Source organism: Diabrotica undecimpunctata, chromosome 6 (genome assembly GCF_040954645.1).
Source record: "Diabrotica undecimpunctata isolate CICGRU chromosome 6, icDiaUnde3, whole genome shotgun sequence".
NCBI lineage: Eukaryota > Metazoa > Arthropoda > Insecta > Coleoptera > Chrysomelidae > Diabrotica > Diabrotica undecimpunctata.
The window spans coordinates 157,737,233-157,761,747 of NC_092808.1; the positions used below are offsets into that span (position 1 = coordinate 157,737,233).

The window sequence follows — 24,515 nt, forward strand, 5'->3', positions numbered from 1 at the left end:
CTAAATCGTAACGAATATAAATAAAAATATACGACAACATATACTTCCCATCATTTGAAATAAAAAACATATTCCGCTTGATTACCCAGGCAATTAGCCAGCAATAAATAACTACTCTCCACAATATCGAACTCGTATTTAAAGGAAAAACCCATAAAACACACATATAGCCATCATATTATTATAAATCATCGAACCCCCAAAGTCAATAACACTAATATCAATTTTTTCCTGGCTCCAACGTAGCAGATGTCTTGAAATTTATCTTGAATGGCGATCAAACACGCTAGTTTTTATCAGAGTCCCCCAAACCTTTTACCATTCGTTATTCTCTGACTAAATTTCGGTCATTAAAATAAAATCAGTCCGCTTTTGCGTCGAGATTAGAAAAACAGAATCGGAATGGAAATGAAAAAACGGTTAGAAAAACAAGTAAAGTCGGTTCTTTCGTTAGTTTATTTTGCCTAAATTTTAATAAATACAGGCATCTTGGGTTATAAAAGATAAAAAAACCAAAAACAGTTGCTACAAAAGTAAAACTTTGAAATGTGGTTGTGATCCGTTTACTTAGAATTAAGTGACTTTTATAAAAAATAGTTCTATCATATCTATCAACGAAATAGGATGTGATTAAGAAATTAATATTTTATTTAATTAACCAAATTCTTCTACCAACAGAACTCGATCATGGAATATATAATAGTGAGACAGAAATTAAAATTTAAGTGCCAAAACTGCAGAGTAAAAGAAGGATCTAACTGTGGGACAGATCACTACTTTCTTTTAGCTTATCTTTTGTGCCCCTTTAAACAATACTACAAACAGAACACCGAAAGTGAGAGGAACAATACTACACAGTACAAAACGGAGAGATATAAATTGCACCTTTTATTCCAACCAAGTATTAAACATCTTTTTCAATCTAGATTAGAAAAGGAACTAAATGAGATGGAAAGAAATATGGATGTAGAACAAGAATACAACAACCTCAAAACGATAATAAAAAAAAATTCTTATGAAGTATTAGGAACAGAGAACAACGACAAAGAACACCACCATGGACGACAGAAAACGTAAAAGAAATTATACAAGAAAAAAACAATATATATATATAAGAAATGGCTAACAAATAAAACGTCTAGTAAAAGAGTAACATATCAAAGAAAAAACGGAGAAGTACGCAATCAAATAAAAGAAGTAAAAAGCAATTTCTGGGAACAAAAATGTGTCCAAGTTGAAAATTTAATTGGTAGTTGTCAGACTACGGAAGCATGGAAAACTGTCCCTAATCTAAAGAAAAACACCTATAACTCCTTAAGCAACTTAATTCCTATGGAAAAGTGGAAAAATCACTATAAAAATTTACTCCAAGAGTCCAGATTGGAATATATGGGAGAGGAATAAAGTATGGAGAGAGAAACAAATAGTATTATTAATACTACTAACAACGAGGTCAGTACTGCGTTAATTGAAATGACAAACGGGCGATCTCCAGGACCTGGCAATATAGCTGTAGAGTTATTTAAAGAAGAAAATCCACTCCTAATAGAACGAATAACTTTTCTAATTAATTAATGCTGCCAACAAATTAAAGTACCATCTGAATGGAAAACCGCTCACCAAGTGTCGATCTTTAAAAAGGGTAATCGGAAAGATCCTAACTGATACAGAAGATCAAGTGTCCTACCTACTTTCGGGAGATTGTTTGGAAAGATAATAAATGGAAAAATACAAGATGACGTAGGACATCTAATTAGCGAAGATCAAAGTGGATTTACGCCTGGTAGATCTTGCACTGATGACTTGTTTATAGTCCAACAATTTATAGAAAAAAGAATAGCGGTTGATACCAAAGTACATCTAGCCTTCATCGACCCAAAAAAGACTTAAATTGTGGCAAGCTTTACAACAACTCGAGCATTAGTCCATACCTTTTAGGAATAATCACAAAAGTATACAGGGATAACACTACTTACCTAAAAATCGGAAATAGACTATCAGAGCAAATAAAACTAACTAAAGGACTAAGACAAGGATGCAGTATGTCACCCTTACTGTTTAATTTATATATTGGGGGAGCCCTCCAAAATTAGAAAAACCACTGTCAGGGAATGGGAATCCTCATAGGAAATGACGTACTGTTCTCCCTGAACCTTGCGGATGACCAAGTCGTCCTAGCTCAAAATTCTTATGATCTAGAATTTATGATAAAGCGTCTACAGAGAATATGCAAAATGGGGGTTACAAGTTAGCATAAAGAAAAGAGAATATTTAGTTATCAATTCCGATACAAGGTTTGAAGTGTTGATAAACGAGGACGTGGAAATCAAACAAGTGGAAAAATTTAAATATATAGATGCACTCATTGATATGAACGGCTTGGGAGGAACCGAAGTTAAACGCCGAATTAATCAGGGACGTAAAATTGTATGATGTTTGAACCTCTTATTGTGGGATCGCAACATTTCCAAAAGGAACAAAAAAAGAATAGTGCAAACCATGGTTGAATTAGTTCTTTGTTATGGATCTGAAGTATGAACAATTAATACAAACCTGAAGAAAAAATTGTTGGCATTTGAAATGGATTATTTGAGAAGTGCTAGAACATCAAGGCTAGAAAGAAAGACCAACGATGTAGCATTTGAAAATTCTTTGGATATGTATTGAAATCCCCTCGTATTTGCTAAAGAAATCGAAGAATATTTTAATGTATTTCATTTCCCATTCGTACGTATTAAAACACCGAATTCTTCCAATTTATCTTAGCGTCGCCGAGTAAAATAAACCATTTTTAGAGTTGTTTATATTTCTTTGATCGAAACCGCTAAATATTCTGCGATTCAAATAAACATTCATTGAAAGCGCTGAGAAATTTTTACCGGCAAATTTAAGGGTCTTAATTTTGTTGAAGTCCGAATTTAGCATCAAATTCGTAACCTTTTCGTTTTCCTTTTTTTGTCATGGAAATGTAGTATAAAGTGACAGTAGCAGTTAAATGTTGAAAAAGTATTGAGCAGTCAATAGTTACAGTTTAAGTGGGGTTTCAGAAGGTGAGGAACAAGAATCGTTGTTCCCATCCTCGTTTTGGAGATGAATTTGTTCCTGTTTAGAAAGTTCCAGTATGATATCAGTTTCAACCCTCAGAAACTTTAGTGCTTTTGTTTTGATGAAATCAGGTGAATTTTGGTGTTAAATTTTAAAGTCAAGATAGACATTTCTTTTAAATAATAATTGCTTTCATTATTTAAAAAGATAATTTTTTACTTGCCACAGTTTATAGCTCAGTAACATTTGTAAGTTTTGTAGCAATAGAGTTTGTAAACGGATAAGACAATTATGTAAGTTTTTGCTTGTTTATTTATTTTGGTATGAATCTCTGTAACTAATTTTTTGTGCTATCTTTATTTTTGTAACTGTTTGTGGTGACACAACAATAATTGTTTAATTTATCTCTTTGAACCATTTTGTTTATTTTAGAAAAATCTTCTAACCCATGTTTGTGTTCTTATTTTAGGAAAGAAGAGCCTTTTTTTCCTTTTTCCAGCAAGATTAGGATTCTTCGAAGCGGCGTCCCTATTTCAAATAGCTAGAGGTCTTTCTTGTTGTTTTTATTTGCCCTTTTGTCCAGGAGGTTTATGCAAGTATCCATTTGTTTCAAATTTTTTTATAGTTGGCCCAATCCAACCCCCTTGCCATTCAACTTATCCACGACCCAGCTCTCCAAACAAACCCTGAGTGCCGTTCACACAGTATCGTTTATTTTTCTTGCCCTATAACCACCCCAGTAGTTTCTGTCCCCAGTTTTTGAATCCACTATAATTATACCCTATGTCGTAGGCAAAATAATTCGTTACAACGAATCTAGAAGAAATAACATAAATGCTACAGAAACGGTCATAGGCAGAATAGAAAGAAGAGGTTTAAAATGGTTTGGACACCTATTGAGAATGCCTGACGCACGTTGGCCCCAAAAACTTTATAGATGGAAGCCCCCTGGAAAAAGAAAAATATTTAATATATTAGTCTTTTTAATGGTATTTCCTGGTCACTGCCATACCTGTAAATTGCTTTTATTTAAAATTGTACCTTTGATCCTTTGATCCTTTCCTATTGAAGTTATTTCTGATTGTAACACCCATTATAAAACAGACAGTTGATAATTCACATCTTTGTTTTAATCTTTTATTGATTGGAAACTGGTATGAAAAAATAGCATCTACATAAAATATACGTTTTTACTAAAAATAAGTCCAACTCTGTACTTATCGCACGAGGTCCCAGAACATATTATACAGTAATATCGTGTAAATGTGCTATTAGTTAGAGGTTTTTGAAATAAGTTGATTATTTGACAATTTTAAAGGTCAACGGTGAAAAGGGGCCCAATAAAAACTTAAAGTAATTTTCATTAATCGTAAATAACACCTTAAATATTATAAATGGTGGTTTACAAAAAAAAAATATTTTTTTATTGAAAAATTAATGACAAATTAAAAATTGTAAGTACTTCAGACACGCAAAAGCTTCCTGATCCGAATTCGTTTTTAAAATACAAATTTTAAACACCAAGTTTCAAAGGTTCTTAAACTATTTTCTTTTGGCATTTTCTTTTTGCAGTATCTATCCGTTTTTAATATTGGCGATCATCATGGCAATCTGTATTTTGCAAACTGCGGCTCTGACAACATTTTTGTAGTTGTTGTGTTGAACCACGTACCTAGATTTTTCAGCCAGGAAATCCTTCGCCTTCCTGGTCCACGTTTTCCTTCTACTTTTCCTTGTAGAATTAATTGCAGCAACCCATATCTTTTGCTGTTCCTCACCATGTGACCTAGGTATTTAATTTTGGCTGTTTTTATTGTGGTCAACAACTCTTTTCCTTTTTGCATTTTTAATTAAACGTCCTGGTTAGTAACGTGTTCGGTATAGGATATCTTCAGGATTCGACGATATCACCACATTTCGAAAACCTCAATTTTCTTGCAGGTAGCGTCTGTGAGAGTCCACGACAACTCCGTACTACAGTATAGGAAAGATATAACCTCGTAGTAACCTGATTTTTATGTATATACCTGAGTAACCTGAGTAACCTGATAAATCATGGCATTTGAATAGTCTAGCCATTTTTGAAGTACAGATCTTTATTTTTCTATCCTACATTTTATTTCTAGAGAATGGTCCCAATTTTCATTAAAGTTGGTACCAAGGTAGGCGTAGGTATATGTTTTTACTCTTTCTATTTTGGCCATTCACACTGATTCTTTCAATTTGCTGTTCGTTTTTAAAAATCATCAATATTTTGTTTTCTTAACATTCAGTTAAAGTTCTTATCTCTGACTCACTTCTGCGATTCTATTCATTAACTACTGGAGGGCTTCATAACTGTCAGCGAATACCACCTTATCATCCGCGTATCTAATGTTATTGCTACATTCTCCGTTAATTCGAATCCCAGCTTCAACATCCTCTACTGCTTCTTGAAAGAACAGCAAGAGTGATAGTATACATCCCTGTCCTACCCCGTTTGATTTTGATATCGTCGGTTTCTCCTGCCTCTGTACTGATAGACTATGTTTGATTCCAATAAAGATTGTCAATAATTTTTAGATTACAGGTATTTATTCCAATATTTGTTAATATCTGCATCAGCTTGTCGTGTCAACAATTTGTTAGTTGGTTATGTTTTTCAAACTTAATGGTTGACTTACTTGGGTTAGATCTTCTAGGCAATAGTAAGCTTATGATTGAAAAACACCGAGGGTGGTGTTTTTACTATCAAAAATAAAATTCTTACTATTTTGGGTGTTTTTTTATACTATATGTTTGTGTACTACGCGTATACGTAGATTATACATACAATAGTCTATTGAATATGTATTATGTATAAATAATTGTAGACAAAATGTCTCCGACTTCCTATTACTCTGCTCTTGTTGGTATATTCTTTTTATCGATTTCTTTCTGTCATTAAGTAGAATGATTATTAGGTAGCTGCTATTTTGATTTTTCTCTTTTTGTTACATTTTTTGCATAACTAGGATTGATGTATCTTTTCATTATACATTGTGCTCTTAATCCTAGGCATGTCTGCATATCTGTGATTTGTCGAAGACTTACTTTTTGATGTATATTTCTTGCTCGTTTATCCTGACAATCAGTCAGAGAAACCGCAAGACGTCATACACAGATTTCAGAATAAAATATTAGAAGACCCCCAAAGAGATCTGTGAAGTGAAGAGGTCAATAAAATAACCAAAAATATAGCAAAGAGCTCAATTTACATGTAAAAATCAAGGCCATCCAGCTTCTTTATAATACAAACTAAAGAATACGTAACAGAACAAAACAATTTGAGTTAGTTTAGTAAACTGTAACAGTAAAAGCATAACAAAGCGTTATTATATAAAATAAAAAAAAATCCTATGGTAATCTCTTAGAATTAAGTTTGCTTCCGTATTTGAAGATAAGAGAAAAACTGATAAATGGTTCAAACCAGATGTCAACGGTAATAAACACCAAAGAGCTGATAAAATAAATTAATTTTTTTACAAAACTTCTTGAGTTATGTTACAGCACAACTCTTTATAGCAGGCTACCTTCTTAATTCAGGTTTTTTTAAATTGTATACAAATATTTTTTCATACGCTCGGCGCTTAGAAAAGTATGATACAAGTTAATGTCTACTATTACATTAATTGACATGTTATTCTTTATTGATATTACAGTGATATATTCAAGTGTTCTTATTTCTGCGACTGATTTGCTTCCTTTTCGTTCAAATGTCATAAATATGTCAATTTACAAGCCTCGGTGGCGCAGTAGGCAGGGCGTAAGTCTCATAATCTTAAGGTCGTGAGTTCGATCCTCACCCGGGGCACTTTTTTGTCATGCATCTTTTTCACACAGCTAAATTCAGTTAGTAATTTTTATTACTTCAGACATATCTGTAAGTGTTCTTGTTTTTGCAAGTGATTTGCTTCCTTTTCGTTCAAATGTCATATATATGTCAATTCACAAGCCTCGGTGGCGCAGTAGGCAGCGCGTAAGTCTCATAATCTTAAGGTCGTGAGTTCGATCCTCACCCGGGGCACTTTTTTGTCATGTATCCTTTCTAACAGTTAAATTCAGTTAGTAATTATTTTTTAGAAAATAAAATAAAAAAGAGAATAAATGTGACCTAAATAAATATAGACCTATATCGTTGCTTATGTAAGTATACAAACTTTTTATGAAAATGATTAACAATTGATTGACTTACAAAATGGATAATTATTAACCGGTTGAACAGGCTAGCTTTCGCAAAGGGTATAATACATCAGATCATCTGCTGACAATTAGAACACTAACAGAGAAGGTAAATGAGTACTAACTAACCGTATTTCTTGCCTTCATAGACTATGAAAAGGTATTTGATAGAATAGATTTGAGATATAATCAACAAATACAAATTATATATAAAAACTCTCAGTACTTCAAACATGGGTTTTTAATCTTCAATGATGTTTTCTATCGATTCCCATATATAACTCATGGATATTTATCGTTTAAAGCGTAGAAAAAGCGTACAACAATCTATGGAAAGGCAAGCTATCAGATAAAAAGAGAAATAGATGGATTCGTAAAAAGACCAAAGTAAAAGAAGTTTTGATTCAAGTAAAAAAAAATTGTGCGTGAAAATTTACTAGACATACTTACTGTAAGAAAAAAATATGACAGATACAATACAATATTTTTTTTATTGGTACCCTATTTTGCTTATTTAAAGTACACTGTAGCGTGTTTAAATTCAACTTTCAAAAACGCGCGTGTTTTAAAGTTACCATGGCAACATCCAACGAAGTGGAAATTGAAACATAAATAAACTTACTTTAAGCTTTAATTGCGGCTTATTCCCATTTAAATAGTAATAACTTTAAAATCCCACAAGAAAATAGCTTTAGAAAAATATTTATACTTCCGTTTTTTAAATCATAGGAAATGCTGTTGAAATTAATACTACGGACATTCTCGAAAGCCAATGGGGTTATACTTCCATTAATGGCACTCCCAATAATGTTTGAAGTATTCTCCTCATTCTTCTTTTAAGCAATATACAACCAATAATCACAATTAATCTTATGTGACAGATTGCAAATTAATTTTTGTTTTTCTCATTTCCATAATAACGAAAGGTATACTGATATACATCACAAATTCAACCGTTTTACATTATTAGCTTTTATTTCAATTTTTTTGTAGTAATAATACATTATTTTAAGGGGTACCAATAAAAAGAATAGCGTAAAGTATTCGTGGATAACTGGTCTTTAAAACATTTCGAGCACTCCGATTGCGCCGTCTTGCTCGAAAAATATCCACTTAATATCCACTTATACTTAAATATACTACTAAATTTGAAATGACAGATTACAAGCACCAAAGGGGAACATCACAACTTTGTACTACCCTAAGTTTTATTTAGTTCGTATCTTCGAAGAGATTGATAGGTGAAAACGGCTTTACAAACTTAATTCCCGGTTTGTCTCGTATTTTTTTAAGAATAATAATGTTCCGTTTCTGCGCATACTTTTAAATATAGGACCAGTTCAGCTAGAACTTTATCCAGATACATTTCAAATTATGTCAATGCCATAATTATGTTTTGTTTTTTTTTAAACATTTACTATGTTTTCACTTAAGTTAATATCTTGTTTTAGGTATTATACATAACAATATAAATTTTACATAGATATATAAAGAAGTTTTTATATGGAGTAGATTTCCACGAAATATTTAGGAAATTTTCTTAAAGATTTTAATTTCTTATATCTGGCTCATAGCCTATTATTGACTAGCCACAATATTTGTTATCCAAAAATTTCATTAGAAAATAAAAAGTTGCCCCGGGTGAGGATCGAACTCACGACCTTAAGATTATGAGACTTACGCGCTGCCTGCTGCGCCACCGAGGCTTGAAAACCAAGCGATCAATATACAGAACCGAACTGGGTAAATCTAAATTAAAAATATTTGTACAGCTAGTGATTGTTTCTTCTGTGAGTGCCGATTGTCCACAGATTCCGAACGATCTTTTACTAAGTCTTAAACAAAACTGATATCACTGGACATGTTATTAAACCAGACCCTATCTTATGGTTCTAGGAAAAACTGGCGTGTCTCGAAAGAAGTGATAGATAAGAAAAAAATTAAATAGGCAACAAACTTTTTTAGACATATTAGTCACCAGGTTCGGAAGGAATTTATCAAACATTTCAACAGAAGGGAAATGATCTTTTCTACAAAAAGCTATATATGATACTACAGGCATGATTAAGACTAAATTATATACGAAAAGCATAGAGGCGAATAGGTGTAGCCTTTATACCCAAATCAGCAAATACCTTAAAAACCAGCAAGATTATCTACGGAATCAGCACTGCATTATCTCGTATATCTCGTGTGGAGTACGTTCTGAAAAACCAAGAGGTTATACTGAACAATAGAAAGTTATGATTTATGAACCTCAATCCAACTAATAAAACAAGGCAGACAAAGAATGTATATAAATATAAAATAATAAAAAGAAAAATGCACAGAATGCATAGGATGGAATAGTGGCAGATAACGAAATCTATCTATTCCCAATAAACTGTAACAAAAAATTGTAAATAGCTAATGGTTTTCTTTGACATTTATCATTATATCTAAATATGTTTTCTGTTTTTGCTTATGAGCATTTATATTTTGTATGCACGTCTTTGTATTGGAATGTCATCCATATTTTCTATGGATTTATTATTTTGTGCATTTGACTTTGAATATTTTTTTAGCTATCATACATCACCGTTTCATCTGCATAACTGATATTATTAAATTTCTCTTCGTTTATCCAAAGACATCATCTAGAGCTTTATTACATATATTTTAGAAGCAAATAAAACAAAAGTGGGGACAATATGGATCTTTGTCGTACTTTAATTATTTTGATCTCACGTACTTCCTCTAATTCTATTCTTATTCGGGCTTGTTACTACGTGGTTTATAAGATGAGTTTTTTAAACGATTTAAGAAGTCATGGCTATTTATGAACTCCTTTTAACCCATCGTTCATCGGGTGTGGTCTCTGAGTCTACGACAAAATAAAAATTTTGGATAATTCTCTTATTTTATTTTTTTAAATTTCTAATTTTTCAGTACCTTCCTAGAAACTAAATACAATTCGTTTTTTTTTATACAAAATTGTTTTTGAAATTTATAAATAGCTGGTGCATGGCCGTTTGTCCTGACAGACCACACCCGATCAAATGTGTAACAATATTTGCACTGCTTCTTAGTTGTATTTTTGTTGCAATCTTGTTTCACTTGGCCAAAAATAACGCAAATTAAAAATAGGCAGGCATATTCTTCACTTTTGCATTTAGCAACGATATGATTGCCGTATCATATATACCGAAGAAAGGAAAAAATGTGATTGCTGTTTCCACTGTGCACAGAGATGATCGGATTGATGAAGATGCTGGTGATCAGAAAAAACCAGAAATAATTACTGTTTATAATTCCACAAAGAGTGGAGTAGATGTTGTAGACAGAATGATCATATCATATAATGTTTCCAGAAATACGAAACGTTTGCCAATGGCAGTCGTTTATAATCTCCTTAATCTCGCAGCAATTAATGCATTTGTAATTTACAAAGGCAACAATCCAGATGGAGAATTTTCTAAAACGCGAAGATTATTCCAAAATAACCTAGGTATGGAATTGGTACAGGAGAGTATACGACGGAGAGCAGTTGATACGCATTTGACAAAAGCTGTGCATGCTTCGGCCTTGAGACTCTCAGGCATTGAGGTCGATGTTGTACCAGATTAGCCCCAGCCAGGTAAGAGAGGAAATTGTAGATATTGCAAAAGATGCAAAACTCGGTTTTTTTGCAAAATTTTCAAATCCTGGCTATGTATGGACCACATAATGGCATGCTGCAAAGATTGCTTAGAAAATTTGACCACCAAAGTTTGACCACTGTAGTTTATGTCCACAATTTAATTTTTCAGTTTATATATGTTTTTGTAGTACCTACTTTGTTTGTTTCTAATTAAAGTTTTAAATGTTTTTTTTTTATTATTTAGTCGCGGTTTAAAAATTTGAAAAAATATGCGTTAAACTTGTAAACATGTTTAAAATTTACCTAATACAACTTTGGAATTTGGAATTGTTTTTGTAATAAACGTTAATATAAATGATTTGTTTAAAAAACGTTGATGCGAAATTAGCAATAAAATGTATGCTGTTGCTCGGGAGGCGGTATTTTATTTTGGTCCTCACAGACCACACCCGATCGAAAGTGTTTCAGAATGGTCACCCGATGAACGGAGGGTTAACTTATTATGGCACAATGGCAACTATTTCTCTTATATTTCTGTTGGTAATGAATATAGTCAAAAAATCTGTGGTGAATTTATTGCAGTTTGCTTAGGAATATAGTTATTTTAAAAGAAACACAAATCACGAAAATAATCTCATTGCTATACCTCTCGTAGACATAAAATAATTTACTACGCTTACAAGTTTTGCGAAAATTTTGTTGCAGGAATAATTAAGGAGATATGGCCTAAGAGACAAGGTAATTTTGTTTTGTCACAAATTCGTCAACTTATATTATTTGTAGATTTTTATGTAACAAAAGAGATAATAACTATCCTAATTGGATGAAATACTAGAAAAATTCTAATACCTGGTATGTTATAAATTACCTGGATCTATTCAAATTCATTTTCTGCATTCCCATCTCGACTTTTTTCTGCTTAGTTATGGAGTTATGATTAACATTATAATCAAGAAAAATCCTGCAGGGGGCATGTAGCCCAGGCTCGGGAATCGAACATAATAAAAAATATTCCAACAGCGCAATTGGTGGAAATGCAGTATTGCCAACTCATAAATCAAAGCAAGAAGCAGAGCAGAATGGCAAAGAAAGTTTGAGAAGGTCGAGGCCTGTTAAGAGCTGTAACACCGTGATGATGATGATGATGATGATGTAGTGGAGCTGTGAGTGTTAAGCGTGGGAAAAGGTTTCATCAGTTATTTCAGTTATTGAAAAATGTACCAAAGAAAATCTGAACTGAGAGGTTCCTACTCGTTTGTAACCAAAGATGCTCCGAAACTCACTTACAAGAGTTACTTACCCGTTAAAAAGTGATAAGTGATTCTCTCCAATAGTAACATCTAAATTAGTATGTTATTAATTTAGAAGTCCTGGAATATATTCTTCATTAAAGACAATTTAATTCGACTGTTAATAGTTTGCCATATAAGAAAATATTTGTGCTGCTCTTTCGATGTTTCAAAATAACACGTAACACATATTGCGACACTAAAACTAGCACTAATAAAACAATTTTTTTACCATACTTCTTTTTCTAAAACCAAATTATTAAGATGTGAGACATGACGTGAAGTAAACATGATTTGTAGAGACAAAAAAAATGATTTATAGAGCATCCTTACATTCATTTTTGTTTATTCCTAAAAATAGAAAATATTTAGTGCAAAGGATTTCAAAAGAAAATACTTTCAAAACAATAAAAAATATTCAATTAGATATTACAATCATATAAAAAAAACTGAAGTTAAAGCCAGTTCGGCTCTGGAATTTTATTTCTCAAGTGCCAAGCCTCGGTGGCGCAGTAGGCAGCGCGTAAGTCTCATAATCTTAAGGTCGTGAGTTCGATCCTCACCCGGGGCAACTTTTTGATTATTCTTAATATGAATCACTTTAAAAATAACTTGAAACAACTAAGCATATTCTACACATTTCTATGAAATGTTCAATTATAAATCAACATAAATTTTTACATAATTTCATCTGTTTTTTTTTTCTTTTATTAAATGCTACAATATAGGTCTGGAAAATAAACGTATATTCTTTCTTTTTACTCCAGAGATTATGCATTTGTTGCCGGGTGGACATCAATTAATCAAAGTTGGTCTTGTATTTGGATATATACAAAGATAATGCTGATGAATTAATGATGATGAAAAATTTTACACCATACAAAATAAATCAGTGTACAATAAAATAAAACGACTGCATAAATATTTTATTATCTTTAATATCTTCTATTGTCCATTTCCTTACCGTTTAATATAATATAATATTTTTATAATAAATTCAATACGATTCTGTGGTGGTCTGATTTCTATAAAAATACAAAAAGATTTGCAAATCCTAGCACAAGTTAGCTAATTTAATTTCCTTGTCACAAGAAGTAAAATAATAATCTGGACAAATTAGCGAATCCCGAAACGGGAAAAACAAAGCCCCGAACTGTTTTATAAACCAAATGCGTACGGAAAATAAAAGTGGTGTTGAGTGACAAAATTTATGGTAAAATTATACAGGATCTGTGGGAGGGTCGACGCTGGGGAGATAATTTAAATTCTAGTCATTGTTGTGTTTAAGTAGTTGTATTGTATAGGGCCACAATGTGGTCAAGAGTACTGTTAACAGGTAATAGGGGCTGAAAGCATTTAGGTTAGCTCGCTGCGCGAATTTTAGATAGATAGCAAGTTATAAATGGCCGCTTGTAACTCTGCCAGTCACGTTTGAAATTGTAGGGCAGGGAACCGAACGACAAAAACGCAAATTAGGTTTTTTCAGCCAAATGTTTTATAATTCGTTACAACTTAAAAATTTCTAACACATTTAAAACGCTGCTATCAAAAAATAATATCATTTTTGAACATGCTTTCAAGGCTATTGTAAATACATCCTACTGTGATAAGGTGTTTCATACCGATGCATCCCAAAATGTAGATGGAGTTGGCTGTTTTGTTACTACAGTTAATACATACAGTATTAAGACAATACCGAATATTCAACGAATGTAGTGTGTTTTCAGGAGAACTCTTCAGTATTTTAAAATCTCCCAAGTTCTCTGTTGACAATCATCAAAGTGTAGCTCTGTGCACTGATTCCTTATTCACAATTAACATCACCTAGTTAAAAAAATTCTAGAATCGATCAATCTGCAGATTTCCCGAGGGACTTCAATAACAATAATATGGGTGCCTTTTAATCAAAATTCAAAATGAATATCCAAGGCAAGTGGCAGGAACTTTGGATCACCAAAGACACAAAGCCCAGAAAAATACAACCTAATGTTCACAGCCATTTATTCCTAGCATCCCTGAATAGAAAAAAGAAGATAACAATACCAAGAATGAGGATAGAACACACGCGTTTGACACACGACCATCTTATGTCCTCTACAAACCAACAGTTATGCTCTCACTGCAACGATATTCCTATTACCGTCAAGTATATCCTCACAGAATGTCAACACTACCAGGCCACTTGCATTGCCAACAATAAAACCAATAGTTAAGAACTTCTGAACTGTTTAAGCTGACTTAAGGGCCTAATACACTTCTTGAAGACTACATATAGTTTTAACGAAATATAATTTACATAATATTGTTAGTCTTTACTATTGTAAACTCTATATCATAACTCTGTAGGTACTATTGTAAACCTTTGCTTCCGTGTCAATGACCTAAGATGTCGCAACACGGTAATTCCAAATAAAAAAACTGCTGCTACTTTTTATTTGAGTGCCATCACCTCAGGGAAGGTTTGCGATGACTTCTGAATTTTATTGTTTATTATCTTTTATTTTTATTAGTTTTTAAAGTTCAAATCTTATTTGATGTTACATAGCCAGAGCTATACATCATTGTAAAATTGGGCTTTTATCTACCCATAAATTTAAAGCTGAAGTAGGTTGTATCTCGAAAGTAGGGAATCCGAAGATTTCTATTGAAGAAACCAAAATTCAGATTTTTGCTTTAATGTGTGACTTCTAAGAATCGCAAGGCAAAACAAACGATGCTAGAAGATGGAAGAGAGATATGGAGAATCTAAATATTGCATTTCACAACATATCTCCTTATCTAAGCAAAACTCTTTGGCGAATTCGTTTCTAGTACTCGTAAAGAGTATATCAAAATAAAAGAAAGCCTGTTAAGATTTGATTTCACGTATAGTGCCTCTGTTATACGTATTTCATCCTAACAGGAATTATCAAAGCAACAGGTACCGAAGCCCTTAGTTAGGGGAAGGTGGGGGAATATCGACTACTTAAGACAAAACTGTTATAGACTGCTTGCTATAGTTGTTACGAATTTGGAACATATAATATTAACATTTAATCCATGTAGTTACTTCTTCAAAAATATAAAATAATTACAAATTTTTTAAAAATACATATTTTTGAAACTCAAAAAATTCGGGTAATATCGATCAATCGGGTAATATCAACAATGGAGATGGGTAATATCCATCAAGGATGAGACATATTGATCACAGATGGAGAAGTTCAATGGTTAGGTTTACTTAGGTTTAAGTATAAAATACATATTTCTTTAGTTATATTTACAGTTTGAGTAAATATAAAGAGTAACAGTATCCACTTCCGTGCAGTCTGCATGAGCCCGGAGACCACAGAGACGATATCACCACCATAACTCATTTGATCCAAACTCCAAACATACTACACATAGTTCGCTTTCTTGTGTTTGGTGTGCTTTCACGCCACAAGTCTTCTTCTTGACTAATTATTTTGTCTATTTTAGTAGCTCCAATTGTTCTTTTAACTTTCTCAACCTCATTCTTCTTTTGCTTTTTTTGCTCCTTATTTTCTAATTGTTCTTTTAATGGTGTTGATGTTTAAATGGTCAAGTGTTGAGTTCGCTCGCTTCTAGTTTTTGTATAACTACTGACTGGTAGTGCCAGTAGAGGGCATAGTTCACTGAAAGATATACAAGATAAGCTTTCATTTTTTAGTTGCACAGATTTATCCTTATCCTCGCTCAGATCAATGTCTGAAACTTTCTCTAATTCTAATTCAGATTAAGAATCTTCTGATGATGGTGCTGCTTTTGGTCTCAGTTTTTTATTTTGGACTCCACTGAGCCCAGGTAGTTAATCTAGGGGAACTGGTGTTGGCGATGGTGTTTGATGTGTATCGGGCAGAGAAGACACATCATCTCGATGCTGTTCAGCTACTGGTATAGATATTAATTCTTCTTTACAAAAAACACGTGATTGACGGGAAAGATCCCTGTGGTTCGAAAACCATTTACAACCTTTTTAACAGACCTATTAAAGACATTTTTAACAAGTTCGGCAGCACCTGTTGTATTGATTTTCTCATATTTTTTTTGTTTTATATACCTGTCACATTCTTGGTAGTAAGCTTTTTTAAATGGAGAAAAAAAGTGATATCTAGATGCTGATCAAAACAAAAATTGTAGGAAGCCAGACTTGAATGCATTGTGTGATTATCTAGCACTAAAAGAACTGAATGATCTTTAGAAGCATTCACATGCCGCTGAAAATGTTTCAACCATTCCAAGAAAAGTTGTTCCGTTATCCACCTTGATTTGGAACATCAGTATATTGCCCCAATAGGTGCGTTTTTGTCCAAACCTTCTTTCATCCGATTTCTTCTATAACTAAAGATAGGTGGAATATATTGACCTGAGGCACTGAAAGCTGATACTAGCGTCGTGGTTTGTCCTCGTTCATCATTGGTAAATGCACCAACTCGATCATACCTCATACCTTTTCAAAAACAAATTACGTTTTCGAGACGAACCAAATTAGACCAGTAATGGAATCTACACTTAGACAACCCAGAGCAGTTTTTAACAAACTAAGGAAATATGATGAAAGTTATATAGGTTTATGATTCATGAACAATAAAGATAATCCACAGTGTGTTATATGCAACAAAGTTCTACAAAATAGCTCTCTACTCCAGGTTATGGTTCAAACCACAAAAACGGTGAATGAAAAAGCGACTGAAGCTTCTTACTTAGTCAGCTATTTGATAGCTCAGCGTGGTGAAGCATACTCAATTGCGGAAAATATTAAAACTTTCATGTATGGAGGTGGTAAAATGTGTGTTAGGTGAAAAATCTTCGAAAGAAATAGCTAAGATTCCACTTTCGAATGTAGCTCAGCGCATCAGAGATTTAGCAGCCAATATAAAGAATGAACTTACTTTTCGCATCAAATCATGCAAATTTTCGTTACAAATGGATGAATTAACCGATGTAGCTAGACTTTCAATATTGATTGTAATCGTTAGGTATCAGCACGAAAACGAATTATTGAAAGATCTTCTTTTATGTAACTCTCTACTAACACGTACTACTGGCATCGAAATATTTAGTCTTTTAAATACTTTTATTGAAGAAAATAAAATACCATGGGATAACTGTGTTGATATCTGTACCGATGGAGCAAAGGCCATGACTGGCGTAATTAATGGGCCTGTACAGCTTATTAAAAGTTTAGCTAAAAACTGTTCTAGTAGTCACTGCATAATCCATAGGTAGGCATTTGCTGCTAAAAAACTATCCCCCAGTTATAAGAGAGCTTGATGTGGTCATAAAAATTATTAACTTCATAAAATCTCGGCAGCTAAATAATCGTTTATTTACAATACTGTGTGAGTATATTGGAAGTGTACATACATTTCTATTTTTACATACTGAAGTCAGATGGTTATGTCGAGGAAAGATACTAACCCGTTTTCTTGAGTTAAGGGCACGTTAGCTGATCTAATGATTATCGATTTATTTTACGCTGAAGTGTACCATTTTTGCAAACATTTGCTGTATCTTCAATAATTAATACAAAATCTGAAAAACACTTTTTGTAATATTTTCTGTGATTGTAACAAGAGTCTACATACTCAGGCGAGTCTCATACTCACACTTACCACGCCATATATCCCTTTGTATATATATTTTGTATTCATTTTCATAAACATATATTCATTACACTCCCATATCGTCAAATTTTTTATTACGGAACAAAAAATTCCCACTAAACGCCAAACAGGAAAAAATCATTTAACAAATTAGTAGGGCCCATATTTACTAAACATGTCGGAATCGGAAAAGGCTCCTCTCCATCACTATACGCACTCCATAAAATTAAAAGGTTTTTAATGGTACCGCTAAGAGTTATGGTAATGTGTAATTTTGATGTAATAAAGGGAAACATGTGGCTTCAGAATTTTAGTTAGGCTGTCAGGGAAGTAAGTAACAAGCCATTTAACGCAAAGTGTTCGTTAATAGAGGCGGGATGTTATTTTGGAACTGGTTTAAGGGAGCTAGGGGTAAACAATAGCAAGAGATATTCGTATTAAATTTTATTAAATATTACGTTAAAGTGTAATATTTATTTCGCATAATTTTTTTATTATAATATACACTTCAAAGTTAAATATAAGTCTCATATCGATGAGACGGCTCTGACAGTGGCATGATTATACCACGTTTTAAACCGCTTTGTTATTTTTCAATTTTTAAATGTAAAATACGGAACAAAAATTTGATATCCTTAAATACTATCAACAAACAATAGTGCAGTGATAATGACAATCAACTCAACCCGACGTGAGTAACAAAAAACCTATATATAAGATATTACAATAGTAAATATAACCTATACAATTCGAATCAAGTTCAACCTACTGGTTTTATCAACTGGTTTTTTGGAACCGTTCGGAACTGATCCACGCCGGTTCTTTGGCCGGTGACAGGACCGGACCTGCGGCAACGCGGGAAACAAAATAAAAATGACTTCAATTAACAACATGACTACTTCTACTTCAAATACACTTATACAAATATACAAAAATACTTATTCCAATGTAGTAAATACGTTCAAACACCCAACAAAGGACCAAGCAGTAGTACTCTCCAGTATCGAAGGCATCAAAATCCACAATTACATCGTAGCAATTGGATCACTGGTTGGTCCACGTAACGTCTTGTTTGCATCTAGAATTCCAAATAACAGAATATGTATCTACCTCTCTACCAAAAACATAGTCGATATGCTTCTTCATTCCTACAAATATATTAATATAAATGAGTCAGAAATAGAGATAAGAAGATTAATCACACCAGCACAACGACTTGTAATTTCTAACGCATGTCTTTCAATTCCAAACAGTATCATTGAAGCAGAATTACAAAAATTAGGCATCACTGCAGTTTCCAAGATGACTTTCTTAAGAGTTGGTATGGCAGAAACCGAATATAGCCACGTCCTAAGCTTCAGACGGCAAGTATTTATTTCGCCCCTTGATAATACCTCCATTCCTGACTCCTTCAATGTATTCCACAATAAAACTTATCGTTTATTCCTCTCTATTGATGGACTAAACTGCTCTAAATGCAAGACTATTGGACATAACGATACAGATTGTCCCATCATAACAACTGCTAACTCCTCAACCGTACCCTCAGAAACCTCTCCAAATACGACACCTGAAATAGATGATAGAGATCCTGAAACACAACAAAACATGGAAACGAACGCCAGCATAACTGAAACTATAGAAAACGCAAGTCAACCCTCCTTACCAAAAGAAACAATATCATCAAATCTAAATAATATTAATAATCCTGCTGAAACTGTAACTCTGCAACCTTCAGTTAATATTAATAAACAACTTACTCAAGTATCTACTCAAGTTAAAAGACAAATCCCATCCTCACCTGACATCGACCAAAATAACCCAGAAACGGACTCACAAATCTTTACTCCTCCTATCACACATAAACTAAAAAAACCTAAAAAACAATGATAAAAGACAAAATTGAAAACCGATCACCCCCATTCATATTAAATTTTAATGAAATATGCGACTTTCTAGTTAATACCCTTCATGCTAAACATCCTTAAACTATCTCAAAGAACTACTCAAATGAACCTTCCGAATTAACCAATATCCTTAACTTTATTTATTGTTACTCTCACAACTCTAAATTAAAAAACAATATTACCAGATTAAAGAAAAAACTTAACCCCACTCACACATCTTCAACGGAAGAGACTGAAAAATCCGATGGATAAATCACTAATCCTTCAATGGAACCCAAATGGGTATTTCGCTCACCTCGAATGACTCAAACTATTAATTCAAAAATATTCTCCACTAATACTGTATATACAAGAATCTCACTTCAAAGAGAATTCTATAATAAACCTAAAAAAATTATACTCCTGAACCGGAACAAATTAAAAGATGTCATAGAAATTGTCAGCACCACCTTACCACTCCCACTCAAACGTTGTGAATAAGTGATAATAACTCGACTACGATTAGGACATACTATACCAACCCATATTCACTTAATAAATAAAGAAGCTATCCCTTTCTGCCACAACTGCAAGACACAAATCACTGTGAAACATATTCTGTTAGAATGCAAAACATACACTCAAGAAAGAAGAAAAAATAACCTCTCTACCAACATGAAGGATCTACTAAGCTGCCAGTTCAACGAAGTGCTGAAATATTTGAAAGACATTAATTTTTACAATATTTAATAGAATATATTTAAATTATATATACATTGTAAGAAATTGAATACTTGTAATTTGTGTTTGTACCCCCCGCTAATAACTCTTAGTAGTTGATGCATAGTCATTTTTGTTTAAATAAAAAAAAAGTCTCATATCATATTATATTAAGATTGATTTTTAAAGTCACTGCAACAGTGTGAACGATACGCTACTGAATGCTAATCTAGCAAGTCAATGAGCAATTTATCTCTCTCTATATTATGACAACGTTGATCTACTGTTCCTTTCTACCGGTCCTAGAATGCGATGTTGTCATGTATGACTTTTACAAAGAATATTATCGTACTTTAGACGATTTCTATATATAAGTATTGTATATAAATATAATATTATACATAACTATTGATGTTACTAAATACATTTTATTATATACCTTAACAAATACAAAACCATCATTCATATGATAATTTTGCTGCATGTCAATGATTAAATGATAAATTGCTAGAATATCTATCATTACAAACTGGCAACGATGTTGTTGGTTTATCGCATTCACAGTTCGGAGAATTTACTGCCTACAAATTTGATTCTCAAGTATAGTAATTGAGTAAAATCTTTTTTAAAACTAAGGTCACTACTCTCTAACGATAACTTGAAACTTTAACTTCGCAAAAGCATGAATAAATGTTACATATGTCAGTTATCTTATATGGTGTCGAAGTATCGACCTTAAAAATTTGTACTATTGGCTGTTTAGGGACGAATACTTAATATATCGTGGACAACAAAGCAAATAAACGAAGCAGATCTCAACAGACCAAAAGATTCTCATTCATTAGTCCCTTTGGAATTTAGAAATTTCAGTAATTTATTTGTTTTATACATTTATGTTATTTTGAGCTTGATCAATTACCAATATGAAACTACATGGTCTTCCAATAGTCTTCTTTTTCTTTATATGTAGACATGATTCTTTCTGTTTTTCAATGTGCCTCCATTAAATTGTCGTTTTATCGTATTCGTGGTCTTCCTACTTATCGTCTTCCTATTGGGGAACCGTCTCTTGCCATTTTTCAACTCTTTTGGTTGTCATTTGGCTTATATGATTGTTCCATTCTACTCTTTTATTTTTTACCTAGTCCTTGATGTTCTCCACCTTGCATCAACGTCGTATAAATGTAAACTGTACTTCTAGCTCGGCCCAATGTATTTTATCATCAATTTTTGTGAATATTTTCATCACTGTTGTTTCAAACATCCTTTTTGTCCTCTCTGTGTCAGGTTTTGATTCTGCCGCGTATGTCATTATTGGTCTGATGACTGTTTTGTGAATTCTGCCTTTCATTTCTTTCCCGATACTTGTATTTTTCCATATTTTTTTATTCAGTCTACCTGCGGATAGTCGGGAAACCTCTATTTATTATATTCACTTGATCTTCCACTTTAACTTTCAAAATTTAATAGTCGATAGCTGCCATATTATTAGCTACATGTACTGTAAACTACATCTGTCAAATTTGCTGTCACTTATTTAGTCTGTTTTGCCAAATTAACCTGGAAAAATATAACGTCCAAAAACAAGTGCGAAAGATAAAATTGTTTTATAAAAATGGGTGTACTGTTCGTGTCCTGCTACAGACACGATTATTACTGTGTAGTAGGGGAGATAAATTTAAGTACATTAAGTTGGTAAACAATAAAATAATACTCTCAAATAAGTCGATTTCACACGCTTTCAAAAATTCGGTTTTTTTTCAGAACAGAGTTTGAAGAATTTGGCATCCTTAATTGGGGCTGTACCTATTCAAAATCCAACTTATACAAAGTAAACAACCATAGAAAACGAAGTGTGTTCACTAAATAGAGTGTGGAGCAATTGGAATCTGGACCTAATCTTCATCCAGAAATCATTTTGAGAGATTCAGCCAATTTTTGGATGAATCACGGTGTCATATGTCCATATTTCTTTAAAAACGACGTTGGCTAGGCAATTTTTGTCAACTTTGTTGTTTCAACACGATGGCACTGCGTGCCACACAGCTTACGCCACATTGGACAAGCTTCAACCACAAACTGCAGAAAATCATCTTACTCTTATAAAGATATGACGACACCCACTTTGTTTTATTTAAATTTAAAGATGACAAGCACTCAATCAAATCCAGCTTCTCGAAAGAATTGTCGGATAACCGTTATTAAAATTTAACATCTCTTTCCACCTTTACGTTCTAATAAAGATCTCAGGGCCTATAAAAACATGTGAACTGGCTTTGGGAAGAAAATTGGGGAAGACGAATGCTATGCTGTATTGAATTTAATGATTTTCTCACTGACATTGAGGGATCGGTCCATCTTACTTTGTTAATACAGAACGGAGATTCTCGGTGTTATTTTAATTGATTGGATTAAAATAGAAAAAGAAGGTACATTGTGCGTGGAAAAAAGATTCGGTTGGGTGAGTGAGTGAGATATTTAAATGGAAACATTTGGTGGTTCTATGATAGTTTTTGAAGAAAATGATTGATAAAATTCAAAATTTTTCACTAATGTTTGTAAATGACATTTATTAAGAACAGTAAATCGTAATTTTGTGAATAGTAAATACAAAACATTCTCTCCTGTTCTAAAAAGTAACTTTCAGTGAATCGTAATAAATCGACAGGGTTTTGTATTTTGTTTTTTAATGACGGATCGTATTTATGTTTAATCGGAAGGCTTTATAAAGCATTAGAAGTTGAAGCATTATACATGTCTATTCGCGATAGCCAATTCCGACAGGGGGCGCTCAAGATTTCAAAGATGGACCATAACTTCGGGAAAACAAATAATTTTGTCATTTGATCTCGAAGCTATAAAACGTTTAATATAAATCATTTACACGTTTGTTTTGCCAAGGTAAAAGTTGGAGTACGTTCTTCAAAGTTTATTTGTTTGTGATTCTAGTTTATACAAACGATAATTGACTCCCAAACCTGAATAAAAATAAAATTAAATGTTTATTTTTTACAGTAGGTATGTCTGAAACACGGAAAGTAAAATTTACATTGTCTCAATTATTTTTGTGGTTGCAAGGTCGACAGAGATCTTTAGTTGAGGGTGAGGCAGTTTTTGGAGCTGGCTACGTTATATTTTGTAAATTACGCCTTACGTTTTCTACTAATAACTTTATGAGACCTTTGGGGCAATTTAACTGATGGAACAGCATCTTTCTTCAGTCTTCTCAATATAGTTTCAGGTGTTACTGAAAAGTAAATTAAATATAAATAATATTAAAATATAAATAATATTTTAATCAACAATTACTTGGAAAGTAATCGTTCTTAGTAAAATGTAAACTGCACACAGTCATTTACTTGGTTGTAGGTTTTTTGTATGGAATTTTTTTTGTGAATTATAATAGGATGAATATTGAGGAACACTGCAATAGTTTTTTGAAGTCGAAGTCATTGTTAATTACAATATAAACCAGTCGCTAATATGTATACAAATAATGACAATTTCAAGGCTTTCCCGAAGTCAATGCTTTTGAAATCTACCACCAGGCGTCGCCTACTTTGCGGTTCCTCACAAATACTATAGAATATAGTAAATCACGAAAAATTAAGAATATAATGATAATACTGTAGTTTAAGATTTAAAAAAAAAAGTAAATTTCCTAGCCACATATGGTTGAGCAGTGTATGCATATCTTTATAACATCTGCCGAAACGCAATTACGGGTGAGACGACGAAAAGAGGGCATTTAAACAAGGGACCAGCTACAGTAGATAAAAATGTTGTGACAATATGATGTGATTGGTCGCATAATTGGCGTTGTTAGACATTCATAATATTGACACAGCGGGGGCAATCGCTAGAACGTAAAAGGGGTAAAATAAGGCAGGCCATTGTTCCTGGAAGTTTAAGGGACAAAGCATGGGTAACGAGGTTTGACGATGGTCAATAAATGGAGACAATAAGGGAGCTTTGTTAGGGCAACAGGTTAAAAAATGTTTATTTGTTCCGTGCAAGAGGGCAATGACTTCCTTAACAGGAGATGTAATAAAGGTTATTAAAAACGTAGTTAATTTTTGTACTTTTAAAAGGTAAAAGAAATAATAAATTAGACTTACTCACAATCAATTTAATTTAACTATCCAGACGA

The 24,515-nt window shown here is 32.8% G+C and overlaps 4 non-coding genes across 4 annotated transcripts; 3 read left to right on the forward strand and 1 right to left on the reverse strand.

Annotated features, from left to right (window-relative positions):
• The first annotated feature begins 6,804 nt into the window (after positions 1 to 6,804).
• Positions 6,805 to 6,877, forward strand: TRNAM-CAU (transfer RNA methionine (anticodon CAU)). Its single transcript has one exon. It is a non-coding gene; the product is annotated as a tRNA-Met (tRNA).
• A 140-nt stretch (positions 6,878 to 7,017) lies between these two features.
• On the forward strand, positions 7,018 to 7,090 carry TRNAM-CAU (transfer RNA methionine (anticodon CAU)). Its single transcript has one exon. It is a non-coding gene; the product is annotated as a tRNA-Met (tRNA).
• A 1,788-nt stretch (positions 7,091 to 8,878) lies between these two features.
• On the reverse strand, positions 8,879 to 8,951 carry TRNAM-CAU (transfer RNA methionine (anticodon CAU)). Its single transcript has one exon. It is a non-coding gene; the product is annotated as a tRNA-Met (tRNA).
• Positions 8,952 to 12,651: 3,700 nt separating this feature from the next.
• Positions 12,652 to 12,724, forward strand: TRNAM-CAU (transfer RNA methionine (anticodon CAU)). Its single transcript has one exon. It is a non-coding gene; the product is annotated as a tRNA-Met (tRNA).
• The last annotated feature ends 11,791 nt before the right edge of the window (positions 12,725 to 24,515 follow it).